The sequence below is a fragment of the Agelaius phoeniceus genome, chromosome 2 (genome assembly GCF_051311805.1).
Source record: "Agelaius phoeniceus isolate bAgePho1 chromosome 2, bAgePho1.hap1, whole genome shotgun sequence".
Taxonomy (NCBI): Eukaryota; Metazoa; Chordata; class Aves; order Passeriformes; family Icteridae; genus Agelaius; species Agelaius phoeniceus.
In genome coordinates this window covers 82,432,333-82,452,750 of record NC_135266.1, presented here as the reverse complement: position 1 = coordinate 82,452,750, position 20,418 = coordinate 82,432,333, and the positions used below count along the sequence as shown (strand labels likewise).

Genomic DNA, 20,418 nt, shown 5'->3' with positions numbered 1-20,418 from the left:
TGGCAATCTCTTCTGATTCTCTTAAACTGACTAAATGTGGCCAAATTCTCTGTGATTACCTTCAGTAAATTAAAAAAAAAAATACATTGAGAATTAATTTTTAGGTGTAATATTTTAAATATATACAAAAAAAGCTCACAATATCACCTAATTCATAATGCAATCTGAAAAGCAATATTTTTTTTTAGTTAGAGTGAAAAGTAAAATTTGTTTTGTTGAAGCAAAAACTTCTACTGAAGAATGAATAATGAAATTGAGGATTAGCATTACAAGGATCACTAGAGTGCAGATGAACTCAATGTGCTTTAATATTTTTCTGGGTTTTCTTCCTGTTTGTTTGTTCTGAATTAAATTTCTACCAGTGGGAAAAACTTCATATTTTCTTTCAATATCTTCTTCCTCTATGGGGATAAACTGGTAATAGATATTAACAGACAGATACCTTTTTTCCTTTATTCTGTCTCAGCACAGACACTTTCTTCACTGCCAGGCCTACAAAAAAGTCACAGTGCTTAAACAGTGGATGTACTGATACCACTGACAGTCATCCCGACCAGGATTGTGTGTCTGCTTCCCTGTGCTCCTCCATCTGGCTGTTGAAATCTGTTTCATGTCTCATTTAAACAAGAAGGTCTCTGAGGCAGGAAATCTTTCTCAAAAGTAATGTCTTAAACCCTCAGTAATATTCCACAGAAATACAATCAGTTAATTAATTAATAAAACTGTGAGTGTCAAGTGGTCAAGTTGCAAGAAACCACTGATCCTTCACAAATTTGTTAGCTTGCAAACGGAAGAATCTGTAAGAAAAATACTCTCTTACCAGCAGAATTACAAATACCCAGGAGCACTGACAGTGAAAATGCATGTGAAGCAGTGAGGATCAGACAGGGATTTGGACTGTTCTCTGTTTTTTTCTTTTGATTTGGACATTGGAGCCACCAAGAATTCATCTTGCCCACCTGAGGCGTCATCCCTATCACTCTGGGGCTGCAGCTCAGAGGTTTTGTTACACTCAGAGCTGAATATGAAAGCAAAAACAGCGCCCAGTTTTAGGATCTTACCATCCAAATAGTCAAAAGAGGAAAAGAACAAGAAGACAGGAAGTAACATTATCTTTCTTTCACACCAGCAATGAATCACTGAGACCTTGAGACCACTAAATTTCCAAATTGCACCCAACCAAAATGGCAACTTGAATGTAGATCTTTCTACCTGAAGGTAGACCCTTACCCAAAAGGTCTTTCATTTTCTTCCTTGCTGTGATTAGGCCTAATGGAAACCACATTATCATGCAAATTGTGCCCGGACAAAATGCCATTTAAACTCAGTTGTTCCAGTGCTTCCTGAGAGCAGTAAATCAGGAGTCCAGTGCTTACCCCCATGTCATGCCCTTAGGGCAAACTGTGTTTCCTGTGGTACATGAGCATCAAGTGATTCCCATGGGATGCTGAAACAGTTCATCTAGAGGTCAAAACCATGGTGTCTCATGAAATATGTATTATAGCTGCCAAAGCCAGCCTGAAGGAAAAATTGGGGTCAGTCACATTTAACTCCCAGCAGACCCAGAGGTCTTCAAAAATAAAATTAAGCCATCTGACAGGAAATAAACTACTTTGTCTAAAATTATTTTCATTTAGGTCATTCTGGATCAACATTAAATATTCTATTTCACTTTTTCTAACAGAAGATGAAAAGAACAAGGAAACATTGTCAATCTTTGCCATAGAAGATGTAAGTTTGAGGAAAAACTATATATCTCAATATCCTGGTTTTGGTTGTGGTAGAGTTACTTTTCTTCACAGTAGTTAGTATAGTGCTATGTTTTGGATTTGTGCTGAACACAGGGTTGATAATATAGAAATGTTTTTGTTATTGCTGAGCAGGGCTCACACAGGGCCAAGGCCTTTTCTGCTCTTTGTGCTGCCCCACTGGTGAGAGAGTGGGGGGTACATGGGAGGCTGGGAGGAGGCACAGCCAGGACAGGTGATCCCAGCTGACCAAAGGGATATTCCAGACCATGTGGCATCATGCTCAGTGCATAAAGTTCGGGGAAGAAGGAGAAAGGGAGGGGTGTTTGGAATGATGGTGTTTGTCTTCTCAAATCTTCATTACACGTGATGCGGCCCAGATTTCCTGGAGACAGCTGAACGTCTCATGGGAAGCAGTGATTTAATTCCCTGTTTGCTTTGCTTGTGTGCACAGCTTTTCTTTATCTGTTTAACTGTCTTTAACTTAAACCATGTGTTCCTTAGCTTTTACTTTTCTGATTCTCACCCCAATTCTGCTGGTAGGGGAGTGAGCGAGAGGCTGCCTAGTGCTTCATTGCTGGCTGGGGTGAAATTGTGACACCCAAAGACATAGAAATTCTGAAGATCTCATTCTCTGTCAAAAAACTGAGTGTAAAATTCCAAGCCAGGTCTAATTTACTTACAGAACTGCATATCTTTTATGTTGCAAATACTGCAGTATTTGCTTGAAAGTGTTATAAGCATTCAAACTTTTCTGTTTGAATTCTGTTATCCTCAGGCTTGGTATAAAGTTGACAATAGGTTTAATTACAGTACTGAAAAATAGCGGGTCTTTTAGAGAGCACAAAGTGCATTAACTGCTTTCCAATCCAATAAAATCTGCTCGAGCACAAACACCATGGTTTCATCAAGCATCGAGACAGGGAGATCTTATGAAACCATACAAAAAGTTATGTGTCATCCAAAATCATAGGAAACATGTTAAACTACCAGGAGAGGAGTACTTAGGAAAATGTTATGTTCTTAACATTTGGAAGAAAATACATCCTCACAGTCCAAATCTGAGAGTCACTGAGGTCTCCAGCTGGGAAAACTACAGCTCTATGACATGAGCTCAAGGGAGATTTGATAAAAACAGAAAGCAGCTTTGCTTCAAGGCACTCATACAAATACACCAGTGGTGCTCTTGCCTTGCTGATTAACCTCTATGCAATTAATTATTCATAGTGAATTCTCCTGTTGTGCAAGGGTTTTGATGAGGTATGTATATCTGTATGAGCTATACTGTGGGGATAATGAACACTCTTTGATGGAAAAAGAAAATCTTTTCTGTAAAATTTTTTTGCACCATATATTAGCAAAAAATTTCATCTGGGCTCGCTTTCTGAATAAAACATGTATGTGCATAAACATATACATTTAGCATTGAAGAAATTAGAGTGGGAAAGAAGGTAAGGTATATTGTGTCATTTCCTTGAGGATGTAAGGTTCACAGTGGAAGAGAATCTCCACGCTTTCTATATGGAACTGGTCTCCTCAAGGACATGATTCTTCAGTATACCTGTAGCAGTACTACCAAAACTGCCTCAGCTAGAGCAAGTTTCCACCAATGGGGCAGTTCTCACTGTTCAGCCAAGTCTATGACACAAGAAAAAGGATAAAGGGGCTTCAGGATTTACACAAATGGATGGACAATAGTGATGTTTTACGCAGTTTGTAGTTTCATTTCCAAGTGAAAATTAATTCAGAACTCCTTGGCTGGAAACAAACTAACATTTTTTGGTGAGTCCCATATGATGAAAGTTGCCTACATCCTGGGAATTTATCCATGTATCTATTTTGTTTCCACTTCTAAATTTAAAGAAAATTCTGAAGGAAATGTTCAACAGAAGGGAGGGATTGATTTACTCTTGCTTTCTTCATTCCAATTCATCAGAAAAGACTCCACAAACAACACAAACTGGAGCTCAAGTATGGTCAATTTAAATTCAGCTCCTCTTGCCTCACCAAACTCCATCTCCATTTCAGTATTTGGAAACTGGCACCTTTATACTGCTACTGGTTCTGCTGGAGGGTGTATCAGTTTTTTAGCTGACGTTCCTGTCCTCTTGAAATTTTGTCTGCAGTGCTGTAATCAGAACTATTAGCAGTAGATGGCTTTTGTAAATGTGTGCTCTTGGCAACAAGTGGTATCTGGGTTCTTTTAAAATACCGGCCTGGATCCTGCATGTTGCCTACCTGAACACCTGGCCCTAAGCCCAGTCAAAAGCTACTCCCATATGTCACTTCATGTTTTTTTTAAAAAAAATTACATCATTGTGCGAAAGGCTTGTCCCTGCTGCAGAGTTGGAATTTTGTTCAAAACTCAAGCATATGTGTCCCCACCTACAGTCTAACTATAACAATCTGTTGGTTCCACTTCCCATGAATCAGTACTAGAAACTATTAAGAAGCTTAAAAAGAACAGATTGTGCTTTTTTTCCAGATGATGCTTAATATAGTACAGTACATAATAATACTTCAATCTGATAGAAACGGGTCAGGCAAACTGCAGGCAGCTCTTGCTTCCCCTCCTGCCCCCAGCTGAGCCAATTAAACTACCTAACCATAAACCATTAAGATCTTATGTGCATTACAAAGCAAAACAACAATGTTTTAATTCTTAAAATATTTAGCAAAATGTATTGACATCTGCCCTATCAGATTAAAGGTTATCAATAGGAGGTGAAAAGTCTCTACTGTCAAATGAAAGAACAAACTGTGTTTTCTCGTGCCCAGGAATTTTTGGGATGTCATGTATGCCTTTTTGCATAAAAGAGCTTTTTTATCCATAGCTATACATGCAAATTGTTATCAGCCAGTTCTTTTGTTTAAGATATTTTCATTGACCATAGATGAGCATCAACCTTTAGGAGAGTTTTAAGATGTAGGATTGTTTCTGGCAGGTCACAGTGAAAATTCACAAAGCAAAAGAAGAGGAGCCTTGAGTGGAACAGAAGAAATGCATTATGTCGTTCATTAGGCTGGTAATAATCCTACCTGTCACAAAGCATATTTATTTAAGCAGAAATACTCATTATTTTTCTAGACAAGAAGGAGGAAACCAGAATAATATTCTATGTTGTGTCTGAGCCACAGAAAAGAAGTCAAGATAGGTTAAAATTTGCAGTATATGTTTTGCAAGAAATAAAAGGAATAAAAGAAATAAAGATCTTCATTTTCCCCTAGCTTCCATTTGCACCAAAAGGATGAACTTCGCAAGAAATATATATAAAAAAAAAAGAAGCTTTGGTATAATTTTGAAAATACTTGTGGGTGTAATACCATATATTTATGAAAGGCAACATGTTGGTTGATTAGCATGATGCTCTTCCCAAAAGTTGAAGATATGGGCGTGTTTCCCAAATGGAAATGTTAGATGTGTCCTTGACTGTTACAATTCAAATTAATAATGGAAAAACACCAATAGTACCTGCTACTACCTGCCAGATATTTTCTACATTTTGCTCTTTTGACTATGGGTCTTTTAAGGTACCTCACTATCAAGAATAGGGGCATAAACCAAGTCTTTCGAGCAGCTGGAGCAACCACATGCCACTGATACAACATGATCAAAATCACAGCCTTCTGTGTAGTTATGTCTGCAAATAGAACATGACAATAGAGTGTTACTTTATTCTAAAGGGTACAAACCAAATGAAGTCAAAACACATATGCCTGAAATTCTGGAGTTGTCTATATGCGCTTAAAAAAAAAGAAAACTCAACCTCTTTTCATCTGATCCAAATAGTTAAATGATTTTTAGATAGGATTTCAGTTTCTATATTAAATATATATGTGTAAAACAATAAAAAATAAAATTAAAATTTCATTTTGAAAGCAACCCATTAAAAACAACTTAAATGAGAATAGTTCCTCCAAATATATTCCACTTAAATATTTCCAATATTTTCTTTTTCCTTAATAATCATTTGGAAGACTGGGCTGTTCCACTTCAATCATCTTGAGTGTTAGATAGCAACTTCAAGACCTTTGGGCTCTTTCCTCATGATATAGTAAACATAAAAATCTGAATTTAATGGAAAAAAGGGATAAATATGTACACACTTTTGTATGGACAGGTTTCTCCCAAGAAATGACCCTCTATTGAAGCAGACAGGGAATGTTAGCTGGGCTGGGAGAAATCATCTTTCTGCCCTGCTCAGCAAAGGAGTGCCACAGGGCAAAAATTTCCATAAAGGATTAAATTAGGAGTTTACTACTCCATCCTTGAAATTGCTATACTTGCCTTCTGTAAGCACAGACAGTCTCAAAGTGATTCAAAGGACAAAATCTAACATCTGAGGCCTCATAGGGGTGCCCATCACTACTGATGGCTGCAGTTGGGACTCTGTCCTTAGCTGTCTGTGTGATAGTGGAGAATCACTTACATCTTTCCTTGGGTGTCAATCTTATCTGTTCAAACTAAAAGCTCTGCAAACATTTACCAAGCACTCATAAAACTCAGACCAAAAGGGTTGCCTATGTCCCTGTATGTTGTCTACTATGATTCAAGATGTGTCAATACAAAGAAACGTTAGTTACCATGATATCACACTTGCTATAAGCCTGATTTCCATTTCTATGAAGAGTTTTGGGGTTTTTAGTTTTCTACATTTGAAGACATTAAATTTTTTCCTAATCACAAAAATGTTAGCTAAAAAAAGCCCTCTCCCCCATTTCTAATCTTCTTAAAATTCAATCCAGTGAAATAATGTGTGGAAATTATAATATTTAATTTAGATATTGACCAATTTATAATGTAATGTAAGACTCATATTTCTTTCTGCAATGTAAAGTAAAATCAAACATGTATTTTGAATCAGGAAACTATTTTTATTTCTTAAGTAATTAGCTAAAATATTAGAACATTAAAAACAAATTTAATGTGTTTAATTGGGAAAATAATTAACTATTTTCTATGAGGTTAGGTTTCAGCTACTAGGTATTTTCTGACTAGAAATTCTCATCCAAAGTCTTTTAGACCAGCTCTATTCATAAGGTATTTGTTTGACTAACCAACTTTTAAATTATTTCAGAAAAGAAACATATAATATACTCCAAACGTAACTGTACTTAATTAATTTAAACAAATCTGTTTATCTCCTCATCTGAGATCTCATAAATATCAGTTTGATATCAAAGTCTCCTCTCTCTCATCTTCTCTGAGCTATTTTGAAATAATAAATTAATTTCTCAAGATAATGATGACCTACTTTCACAGTTTAATGCACCCCACTTTTATGTATTTTTAAATTATCACCTCATAACTTTAAAAGAGAAACTCATTTAAACATTGCTGTTATGTGAGCAAAGGGAACAGTGTGGAAGCAGCCTTTTCTGTATGCTTCCTTTGATCCCTCCAGCTGACTGGAATGTCTGCAGCTTTGTGGCTCTTGTCCACTGAGCAACGTTTGAAGTCCTACATGATGCTAATGTCTACTAGAGGATTTAAAGTCTGACAGCTCCTGCAGAAACATGCTGATGTCTCTGACTGCTCTCCTTGTTTTCAGACTGGAGTGATTAAGATTCTTCTGTACTTTGTGTTTGGGAAATAGCTCTTTCTATCTACCTGGTTCTAAGACATTTCCATTAATAAAAAATAGTTTGAGAATACCTGAGATTGACAGTATTGGACAGGAGGCTGTTTCTTCCAGGACACAAAAGCTAAGACAGAAAGGAGAGGGCTTTGCAGTGGGAACTCTTCAGTCTATGATTCTGAATCCTTCATTGTGGGTGTAGTGAATTCCCAAGGAATTCAGCTGTTTGGGGTTTATTCGCTGGCATTTGGACCTAGTCCCCATTCTAATTAGGCTATCAGTTATTGTATTTCCCAAAAGAGTTGGTCCATTCTGCAAATCAACAACATTACACTTCTGTAAATTCACAAACTGGAACATAACATCATGTAATATTAATTCCTTACTCTACTATGGCTTGCATCTGGTCTTTTTTTGAAGTACACATGATGTCTTATTTTGCTGATGCAGTAGGTGAGCAATACCAGAAGTCATCCAGCAAAAGGAAGCATAATTCAGAGATTATTAGATTCTGAAGGCCTTCGATTAATCTTGAGTTTTCTGCTAAGTGCCTTTCTCTCTGCCCTCTGTCCTCATATGTGAAATGAAGGTAAAAATGTTTCCCTGATGGTCATGGTGCAAGAATAAGTATATTATGAAAAACTCAGACAACTGTAGCAAAAGAGCACCATCTACATTGGTTAGACTGAATGAAACATGACAGTTTTGCCTCACAAAAACCCACTTTTGCTTTGTTGCAATAACAACATTATTGCAACATATATTATATGTTATTATAGTTACAATCACTGTTTGTCTAACATTCATTTAAAAAAAAAAAGCCTAAAATATCCCAACAGTAGCTGAAGTTAATGTCAAGGCTACTGCTAAGAGTACACCTTATTTTCACTCTAAATGATTATGCACATTTATATTCAGAACCTTCATTTGGGACAAGAGTGAGTTTTTTGACTTTCTCAGTATAAACTTGGAGATGAGAGAGGAATCCATGAAAGTTTAGTATGGTAACTGGAAGGCAGGTTTATTGACTGCATTTCCTGGAAGTGCTTGTCGAAAGGGTTTGAAGGGTGCAATATGAAGTTTCTTGGGGTATATTTCTAATTCTTAGAGTATACTGTGAAAAACAACAAGAAGACCAAAACTGTAGGACCAGCTACTTTCTTACAGATGTTCTCATTTCAGGGACATGTTGCATAATCATTTCTCCTTGATCCATAACAAAGATTGAATTCTTACAAGAATATTTGAAAAATATATTTGAGAATGTTAGGGTAAAGGTGGTTTTTGAAATGTACCTTCACGTGATCTCACTAGGACACTGTGATCCTCAGCTTTGGGATGCAGAAACTGAAGATGGAGAAAATAGAACAGGGTTGAAGTCAAGAATATGATCTTCTTCACTGTGTGGGTGACTGTGCACTGGAACAGATTGCCCAGAGAGGGTGTGGAATACTTGAATATCACTGCAGATATTCAAGAACCATCTGGACACAATCCTGTGTGGTGTCCTCTGGGATGGCCCTGCTTGAGCAGGGAGTTTGGACCAGATGACCCACTGTGGTCCCTTTCAACCTTACCCATCCTGTGATTCTGTGATTTACTGACTTTCAGACTAAGCTGCCCTATAACAAAAGGATAATTAGTTCCTAAAAAGTGCATAATTACGAGCTCTCAACAGTAGTGGAGATTGCATGGCTACCTTGAAGAATCTGTCCAATGCCAAACTAGTCTTTCTCTTCCCTGGTTCTTAATCTGGTTTTTTGTATTCTCTTTGAATTTGACCCTGTTAAATATTTTCTAGCAAATATTGGAATAGCTTCTCAAATTGATATTTTCAGAAGCCCTCAACAATTTTTAGAACAATCACCATGTATCAACTTAATTTTTTAAAGATTAAACAAATCCAGTATTCTGGTTTTCTTGTGGCTGATTTCCAATGAGTTTTTATTGTCCAGACAGGACACCATGCAATTTTTTTCAAGATATGGTAATTTCCCATCTTATACTTTGCAGGACAGAGTAGAATTGAAAGACTATTTCATGCCTCAAAAACTCATTACCTCTTTGTGTATTTTCAGTAGGACATTTAGCTTACTTAAAAAGGGAATGACATTGTTGACTCAAGTATAAGTTGTGATCCATTTTAATTATCTAGGTCTTGTTTTCTGCAGAATTGCTTCTTAGTCAGTCATTCTTCACCCGGTATTTAAGCATTAGCATATTCTGTTCTAGGAGCAGTGTCATCCAACAGAGTACTCTTTATAGGTTTAATAACCATACTCTGTTTATCATAATTCAAATCACTGGAGATATACTTAAAAACAGAATCAAGGCAGATCTCTGAGAAGGCCATTGAGCTTATGTCTCTTGTGAGAAAGTGAGAAGTACAGTTTGAACAATGATTTAAGTTCTGTTTTGCACCTAACACAGGTAGGTTGGATTCATATCCTCTAGTATACGGTTTTAAGATAAAGTTACTCATTCCACACAAAGGATCTGAACTGGATACTAGGTTGACTTGATATGATTTATTTTTAAGAATACATTGTCCCTTTTTTATGACACCAGAAGGAAAGTACTCATTCCTTACAAAAAAATTGCTTATTTTTGCAGAAGTGAAATACAATTGGCTGAACTCTTTCCTCAGTTTCTCTTTCAAGAAGCAGTACTGTTATCTCATTTCAGTTTTTCAGAAGGTTATGCACCTCAGGTTTTATCTAAGAAAGCATTAAAAATACATGCAGTTATTCCAGAGTGCTGAGGTCCCCTAGAAGGAAACAGAGTAAAAGCCTTATGGCCAAAGTGATCAGAGAATATGAAGCTCTTTTTGACTACAACATGCTCAAGATTCAGTAAGATGGCCTCACGTGATGTGCTAAACATTGTCATCCATCATATTAGCTTGTTCCTTAATGATCTGAAAAGGTAGTAAACAATGTTAATTAAATCTGCAGATGGAGATTTTAACTGGACAGTGTTGAGGATGCCAGACAGGACACAGAAACATTGCAAAATTTTCTGAAGATATTGTTGACTTGTCTAGAAATTGGGCAAAAGAAAAAAGTTCTTTGTCATAGTTAAACCAAAAAGTCTGGGAAAGATCGCCAAAAGAGTCAAAATTATTGTATAAAATAAAACATTCAGTTCTGTAATGCTAAAGCTAAATATTTTAAATATTTGAATTATTTGAATTGTTTCTGGTCTTTTTCTTTAGAGAATTTCCATTTGCTAAGACTAAAAAAATAATTACTTTTCCTTCAGAGCTGCCATTTGAAAAAAAAAAAATCAGGATATTAGAAACTGCATTCCCAACAATCTCTGAGGCTAATTTTTATCTCATTTTAGAAGAGACATATACTTTTAAAAGAGGTAGAAAGATAATTAATATTACCTTCCTTTCAGATGTATACCCACAAGGCACAACTAGGTCTGAAAGGCTGTGGCAGGAGACCTTCCCTATGTGATTTAATGAATTAATTGTGAATCTAAACCTGTGAGGACTTAGTTTAATTAAAATTAAAGAGCACACAGAAAGAAGAAGCTGGAAATAGACTGAGATGTCAAATGGGCTTTTTTTTTCTGTCCATATTTATAGCTTCCTCAGAACTTCATTTTTATTTTTATGTTTTCAAAAACACTAACTTACAAGGCTCTAACAAACTCCATGAACCTGTTAAAGACCTGATATTGCACTAAGTGACAGTTTTCACCAACAGTGAAGCACTTCATTATAAAATGTGTTTTATGAAAAAACACCACGAAAAGGGAGAAAAGAAATAAAAGTAAAATTATGAAAGAACCAAAAAAGCAACCTTAGAATCTCCATTTACTTTTAATTTTTTTTTTAAAGTACTATGTACCAAAAGATGACAACATTCTTCATGATTTTTGCCTCAGGTTACATTTCATCTGAGATCCCTATCAACTGCAAAGCTCAAGGCTGACTGGGGAAGTAAGAGTCCTTTTCATTGTGCATACACTTGGCACATTGTATTGACTTCAGATATCAATGGACATCATAAAAATCAGCCCACACCACAGGAGCAGTTGATTTTCAGAAATGTCTGACCACAGTGTACTGTAACAGGCAGCATCCACACAAATGGTAACTAAAGAAAATTTCCCTTGCAAAGATGGCACAGACACATAACCATATGTACCAGTCAGAAGGAAAGGTGACAGAAAGGAGATGAGGGCAATATTTTTTATATATTACTTCGTTGATAAAGCAAAGTATTGAGTAGACAGATAGATAAACTGGTATGTATTTATATCTTTAAATGGCAAATTAATAATTATTATGATTATAAGCTCCAAAAAATCCTGCCCAAAACATGCTAAATCACAGAATCATAAATCATGGAGTTGTTTGAGTTGGAAGGGACCTTCAAAGCTCATCTAGTCCAACCTTCTTGACATGGACAGGGACATCTTCCACTTGATGTATTGCTCAAAGCTCCTTCCAATCTGGTATTGACCCTGGCCATTCTCATTCACTAACCTAATTCCAAGAAAATATTTCCTTCCTCTCGTCACAGGGAAAACCTTCCTGATTTGCAGGGTATTTTTTTACCAAATGTTCCATGCAATTTTGGACCTGAAAAAGAATGTTTCTCACTCTTAAAAATAAATTGCCAGCTCTAGTAAGAATGTCATCATGGAAATTATTTAGTCCATCACATAAGGGTAAGAAACTGAGCTGAAAGGAATCAAATACGCAATTTAGGAAATTTTGTATTATTAGGTTCCAGTGAGAGAACTGGATTATTTAGAAAATATTTGCATATATTGGAAAACCTCTCATTCCATGTTTCTGTGAGCTTTTATGGTTCCACTGGCTGCTTTTACGTCAAAGAAAATGAAGCAAAAATATAAAGTCCTCTCAAAGAATATTTTATAAACTGTAGGTGATAGACAACTTTATCTTCTTTTAGATGGCTCAGCACCAGCTGTGAAAATTTAACAGGTTTGTAATAGAGTGGCTGGTATGCCTTTCATTATTGGCATTAGAGTCAAAACTGTTGACTACTGACTAGCTGGACCATTGGAATAGTATGTAATCCTCCATTATTTGAAATTGATGACTCTGCAGAACTAGCTACTTTTCATTTTAGGCAGCTAGGGCAAAAATTTGCCTCTTATTTCAGTATGGTTTAGACGCCTGTTGACTTCCTAGTCCTTTACATCAATGTGTTGAGACCTAAGCCTCAGTTAACCATTTCTCCATTCAAGTGACTCCCTCATGACAAGCCCAGTTCTAGACTATGTTAGAGAGTGCAAACAAACATTTACCACAAAGACAGAATCTCCATACCTGCGATATATAGCTGAATTTCACCTTGGATCCTCCCCAAGAGTCAGTTACATCTAAAGCTTGTTTTCCCTTCTTATTTGAGGACATGATGAACTCACCACCTTCCTTTGCAATTTGCCCTCACTGTTATTCATCCTCAGTCTTAAACAGATATGTCTCCAATAGCTATAAACAATAGTTTTCTTGTCAAATTCAGTGACATACCAGTTAAAAAGCAGACCCGTTCTTGAGGCAAACTTCTCTGATTTTTCAGACCTCTTTGCATTTCTATCACCTCATCAGCTGTAACGGAGTGTTTGCTTAAAAAAGGCCACAGCAGCATGGAATGTCGATGTTATGAAATGTAGCAGCACTTCAGAGTGAGCAGAGGATCCACTGGGTACACCACAGCTGAGGGCTCAAATGGCACAAAGAGTAATGGACCACAATGAGCGGGTATCACAGTATGTTAATCTCAGTGTAAAATACATTTGACTCTAAGTAATGATGTTCCTGCTTGGACCAGATTCCAAAATTAGTGCAGAAAGCAGCAAGCTCTCTGATCTGCTGCCAGGTCATCAGGCACTGGCTTGAACAGATGCTCCTTATAGAATTTATTGTATGAAAGAAGGAACACCAGTTAATCTGATTTACAAGGTTATGCATAATATTTCTGCACCACAGATTTCCAATTTTTTATTAGCAAACAGCTTTAATTCTCCAATAAATATGTTTGAGAAGATTTGCACTGGGCTTTGTTGGTATGTACACAAAAAACTGCTTTGCAAAGATCCATATCCCCACAGCATGTGTAAGATTTGTAATTCTGGAAAGCACATGAATAATGGAGGCAATTTTAACCAATGTCTGCAATAAGCTGTAAAATTTAGTCAAAAATAACACTAACAAGGTTGGCAGGTGGAAATCTGCAATGATGCCTGCTGGTCTCCAAACAATCACGTTCCTCCCTATATGTGTTCCTGTGTTATGGACTCCTGAATGTTTGTCAACTTTTCATTACTATATATTACAACATTTAAGACAGTTTTTTTTATTCTGTGTGTTGCTCCTGCATAAAAGTTAATGATGTTATGTTGATTTTCTCTCAGTATAGCAGCATAAGGCAGAAAATTCTGATTGAAGTTCTGCAAAATTCTACTTTTTTTAGCATTATTTTTTACATTTTATTTTTGTATTTTCCTCTAAAATACTGTGTGCTTTATATGATTTATTTAGGTATGTGCCATTATCTTTATTATCCCCATTTTACTTGTAATACATAATTATGTGACAATACCCTGCTTAACAACAAAGTCGGTTTACTTTCAATGTCTGTCTCCTATCAGAAAGATTAGATATTGAAAATTTCCTATGAAATTTCCAAGTTGATTTTCAGCATGTGAAGGTTTCAAACAGAGAAGGACCTGCTGTGAACATCTCAGTGTTATCTTTCACAACAAAAGAAACACATCTTTTATGTTTTCAGGAAATTAGTTACTTGCTTTTGGTTACAGCAAATTATTCAGAACTCTTCAAGAAGAACAAAAATGCAGGCAGTAATGTTTTTTTGTCCAAGGTTTAATAAAAGCAATTTACTTGTAAGTTCTAAAGCTAAAATCATGCCTTTAACCTGCTGTTCAGGTAATAACCAGGAGGATACCAGCATATTGCAAAGCTACAATATGCTGTCACATGAACATGGCATCATGTGTTCTCATCTTTCTCTAAAGCACAGAACCTGAACCTGTGATATAAGGGAGATAGCAAAGTGCCTCCAGCATTCTGAGATATGGCAGAAAACAGTCATGTAGCCCTCAGCAGCTAAGTACCAAGGGAATATCAAGAGGACAAATGAGGATTTGAGTGCCTTGAATAAGATTTTAGTTTGTGTCTGGGGAAAGTGTGGTCAGTATAATCTGTTGCAACTAGATCTTGATCTCAGTGTCCAGAGAATCCAGGGACATCATTCCCTCAATGCTGCCATTCACGACTGCTTTGCCATTATCTGCTTCACTCAAATGAACAGAAGCCAGGATCAAAGGAGATCTGTCAATTGTACTAATTGCTGTAAATAAAAATCAAAGATACTTTCAGTCTCAAAATGTTCAAAATATGATAGAAGAGAAAGATACAATGGTTTAAAAACATGAAAAGGAGTGGGAGATGAGAGAAACAAAATACATTTTGCATAGAAGTCAGAATTTCTACCAGACATATTCTCCCTGAAAACAGATAAGGCCACAGTGTACCAGTATGTTCACTTTTATTTTCATTCACCTTAGCATTGGTTAGCAATTTTCCATCCAAATAATGCAGCTTCCAGAGTCTAGTTCACACAGAGGAATAGAGATGAGACACTCCAAATTATCCATTCTGTGGGCCATAAAAAATGTTATTTTTAATTTTGAGTAGGCTAAAACCCCATCAATCCCATGAGGACATAAATGTTTATTTAGGTTGAAAAGCTAATGTGGTTTTGGTCCAACTTCATTTATTTAATGTTCCTCATGGACCTTTGGCCCTTCCTGATGTTCTTGTATGCATCAACAGGACTCTAAGAGAAAATGTGACAAAGCTGAATAAAATTATCAGAATAAAATTAGAATATTCTTGAAATTAAACAAGACTTACTCAAACTAGAGACAAAGTAGAAAATAAAAATAAAAAAACACCAAGGAACATGGAAGCTAAATTAAGCCATGAAGAAAACAATATTAAGTCTATTTCCCCAAACTGATAATAATTAGTAGTAATAACTTTCCTTTTTATTGAATAAGTCATCAATGGACCTCTAAGTGCTAGTTGAAAATGAATGTTCATATTTTATCATGCTCTCTGCTATGGTACCTGAGACACAATATGATCTAGTAAATGCTCCAAATTTCTTCTTTTTGCAACTGACAACCTACAAAAAACTGTTGCAGTCCATCCCTTCTCAGATTATAAATCTAATCAGTCTCTCAGGGCTATACTGAAATGTAGAGAAATCTTTGAGAATGATCATGTTCACAAGATACATGTATGTTGCATCAAGGCCAATGCAGCATTGTATTTCGTATTTTTATCTGGTATGAAGTGCTGTGTGAAGCTCTGATTTGTGCAGTACACCTTTTCTTGTCTGAATTTATGCCCTATGTCTTTGTATGAATGGAATGTCCAGTCACTAATATTCATCTGAGAAGATGGAATTAGGCAAACAGGGAGAGCCATGTGATTATTCAAACCTCGTGTCACCATGGAAAGCCAAGGGCAGCATTAGGGGTTCAAGAAAATGAATATAATCACTGCTTAATTTCTGCTCATAATTCAGGTGGGACATTGCTGGCCTGCAAGGGCCATTCCAAAATATCAATTACAACAAGGCTTAAATAATTAATCAATTGATCGGCCCTATAACATGTATGAAGCTAAACTGTTTAGCAGTAAAACAGAGGAGAAAAAAAAATGCCTCAGGAGCCTAAGGACTATCTAACAAAATTGCTGAAAACCCACACTCTGTTATGCACCTCTAGCTCTCTACTTGCTATACTAGTTAACCATTTTCTGGGCAGAGAGAGTATAATAATTTGAGAGAGAGTATAATATTTGAAAATAGCCCTGTAGGCAGAGCTCTTGACATAGAAGTTTTTTACCCTGAGATTTGGTCTCATTTACACACAAAGCTAATCCTAGAGAAATACCCTCTTTCCTGCTTTAAATAGTGAAGACAAGAAAAAGTGGTTTTGGAATAGTTGAGCTTCTGTTGTATCATGTTAATTGTGAAAATCTTGCTTAAAATGTTTGGGAGATTGAGTCATAGGTGTGCAGATATAGGGCTACTCTCCTTAGACTCTGTAATAATATCTTCTCTGAGCAATTCCTACATTTAAAACCAAATTAATATACCTGGAAATCAAATTAATTTTATTATTTTCAAATTTATTAATTTTATTATTTTAAAAGCAAGAAAACTTTGCTAGATCTCTAATATTAAAACAAAAGTTTCAGTTCACGGGGCTGCAGAGGGTTTCTGGACACTTCAAATTATTTTATCATTGAGGAGAATTCCACCATTAGGTATTTCAGACTAAATTCTCAACAATATGAGGTCTTTTCTTTCCATCAAGTCTCTCTTTTTTTTATTTTTTTCAAACTTTATGTCTTGCATGCTGTGACCAAACTTGTACCATGTTTCTCTTTAGAGCAGGATACTGAGCCCAGATTTTGTGTATAACCAAGGGAAAATGACGAATTGCTTTCAAGCATCAATATTGTGTTTAATATGAAAATACAAGGCAAAATTTAGAATGTCTGAACACTGCTTTGGTAAAGATTATTCTAGAATTATAAAGACATAAGTACCCAAAGGTATCGAAAAGTAGATAACGATACTTCTGGGGTTATCATGTTCTTTACATTTATCTCATATTGGAAATCTTTTGAAACTAGAGTTTGGTACACTGTTATATGGGGACTACTGGTAATTTTTTAAACCACAGTACATTACTGTTGACTAGCTCATGGATTATGCTGTCAGGCCTCTTCTGTACCATGATAGAAGTATGTCCTTTCCCAAGGATGTGACAATGTCATGCCAATCTCCATTGTTTTATGGCTGTTCTTCATAAAAGTAAAGAGAGAGAAGGAATCACAAAATATGTTACATCTACAAGTTAATTCAATGTAAACATAGGTGATTATTTCTTGAAAATTATTGCATATGTGTATGAGAACAGATATGATTCTTGCATTTAAAACTGTGAAAGTTTTTAAACTATTACCTATGCCTTTAAAACCCTGAAAAGTAGATAAGGCTTAAAATTTTTTCAAACATCCTATATAAATTTGTTCAAGGTCATATTAAACCACTTTGTGAAAGAGACAGTCAATTCTGGAATATGAAAGTCTAGATTACCTGGTCCCTATGGACTTCAGCAATTGCTGACCATTTTACCAGCAAAGGCTCTAGAATAATAGACCGCCTAGTAAATTCAGGTCAGATTTTCAGCCTTCAAACTGAATGAGATGTCTTGCATTACTGGGTCTCTCCAATCTCTGTGCTATATCAGCTCAGATTTTGTGGTTGCATATCCTTTCATTCCGCTATTTTTTAATACATATTGGCAGGCATCACCATCTCAGATTTTTGTGAGTTTCACTTCAGAACAGCTGCCAAGATAATACATCCCAGTCTGATGGCATTTCATTGATGTGGACATAGCATCCTCAAGGGAGTCTCCTCAACAAAGATGCTGCTTATTAATGCAGACATCCATCTATTGTATCTAAATGTATCTCTTTCTCTCTTGCATCATAAAGATTTAGAAAAACTGACACGTTCTAGTGGGAGTGTTTTTCTGTTTATCACATGCAGAGGGATTCTGGAAGGACAGCTTGCCTTTTAGAAGTGCAAAGGAATACATTCTGCAGCAGAATATATAAATTTATGTTCCCAACACTAACAGATTATCAGTAATTCTAACAAATTTAAAAGGAACTGTTATGATCTGGGTTGCTTAAGGTTTTTTGCATCTTTCTATTGTCTCTCTGCCAAAGTACTTATTTTCACTTCTAGTTGTTTTCCCTCCCAACGCAGCTTCTCCTCCCTCACTCTATCACCACTCACTGTCCTGAAATGTCAATTTGATTTTTGATCAGGTTGAAATGTCAGCTTCTTCCACCTGCTTGCTACATTTTGAAATAGGTACTTTTTTGAGCTGTGTCACACCTGAGGGAAATGCTTCATAGAAATCTTCAAGCTTACCGTGTTGCAGTCTGGAAACCTCTTCAATTCCATGACACCCCCAAAGCTCAATAATTATTTCATTGCTGGAGCACTGAGAATACAGTGTACTGTATACTGAGAAACAGTATACTGAGAAACAGTACTGCCTGTTGTGTTGTCAAGTTCTAGTTTCCTTGAGTGTACATTATATACCTCAATGGAATATAAATATAAGTTATTCAGGGAAGAAAACGTCACTTCCCCTTGCCTGGAAAGCTCCCTGCCTTTGAAAGAAGTCCATGCTGCTCTTTATGGTATCTTTTGACTCTCACCTACCTGACACCTAAAAATAGGATAAAGGTCCTTATGAAACTGCTGACTAGCTGAGTGTCAAGGAAATGTTTGGTGAAATTTAAATAGATCCTGGAATTGCCAGTCGGATGCTAAGCAAAAAAAGACAAATGTATGAGGGTGTATACTATGGTCTATGTTGCCTTGTACTTTTGGTGAAACAGGGAACTCCAGCATTACCTCCAGAGATATCCAATTTCCCTACTCAGTCAATAGCAAAAAACAGGATTAGTGAAACATATGGAATAGATAGCTTACTTCTGTACTTCATAGGATCCTGCCTCTTTCCTTGTGTGTACAGAAGCATAGTGTGAGATGATTGGGCTGATCTTTCTTTCAATTAAGAGCATATCAAGCCAAAAAAAAAAAAAAAAAATTAGGGCTATTGTGCCATTGCATAATTGATGCAGACCAGACTTTACAATCACATTTTACAGTCTTTAGAGCAAAAAATTCTTTTAGCAGCCTGGTATGCTGAAGGATGTAATGTAAATGAGACATAAATACAGGAAGCAAACAAAATATCATCTTTGCCTTTCGCTATACAACTAAAAAATATACTCTTTACCAAGAGTGTGAGTCTGATTGTAAATAATTCAGTAAAACTTTTACTGTTTTACTGGAAAAAGGATCAGACCATGTAAATACAAAGTTAATGATCATCTATAGGAGCCACCAAATTTAGTTGAAAATGTTGCCCACTTTCTAGTCTTATTTTCCTTGTGAACATAAACTAAATTTAGAAAACAAGAGTTTGAAATTTTCTAAAGAATTAGGGGAAGGAATATCAACTTTGAAGATCCTTAACCATTTTTCTGCTTATGATATCAACACAAATCCCATCAGCTTATGTCCTCACTGAACCACACAATTAAAATAGTACAAAAATATTATTCCTAAACATTTTTACATGGGGATAAGTAGAACTTTGTGATATCATTGGTGAAACCTCTCAGGTTTTGTGACAATTTGCATTAATTGAGAGATATCAAGATGCATTTAAGCAAAGAGCGATATGATCCCTCAAATAACTGACCTGAATTGATCAAGAATTTACAAAAGTATTTTAAAAGCATATTCCTATGAGTTCTGTAGGAGTAGCTTTTAATATTCTCTACAGCAACACAACCATTTTTCAAACAGACAAGTAGGTTATTCAGAGTTCAGAATCTAAAATGGATTTCTACCATGCTTGGAAAAAAGCACAACTAAATATAGTTTCATTCTATTAGAAGTCATAGTAAATTTTTCAAATGATACACCTATCAAGCTAATTGAATCTCCTGATTGCTCTCAAAGTGAACTCTCAGATGTATATTCAATCACAGAAAAGCCTGAAGTATTTTTCATACCTTTCCAATCTTTATAAATTTTCCTTTTTATACTCCAATATTTGCTTCAAAACCAGTTTATCGAGAAGCTCAGAGTTCAAACCTCCATGTAAGGAAATTATTTGCCATACAAGAAATACTGAGGTCTCCTTTGGGTGATCTCCTATTTGTAAGGAGACCAAGGCCACATGTCTTGGTTTCTGTGTGATTTATAGACTCATCAGAATGATGAAGGCAGTTGGTCAGAAACTAAACCAGGTGGCAGTGGTAAGAAGGAGATACAGATGGACTTGAGATTGACTGGAAATATGAGCCCCTATAACAGGATAAAATTTACTGAGCTGAGCAAGTGTATGTGAGATGGGCTGAATGATATCCAAGGGGACTCAAGAGATTTTCAGAAGACTGGAAC

At 36.0% G+C, this 20,418-nt stretch overlaps 1 protein-coding gene across 6 annotated transcripts in view; it reads right to left on the bottom strand.

Moving 5' to 3' along the window:
* Window positions 1–20,418, bottom strand: part of GRM5 (glutamate metabotropic receptor 5) — a 245,793-nt gene that overhangs the window by 135,280 nt on the left and 90,095 nt on the right. The gene's annotated exons all lie outside the window — the stretch shown is intronic.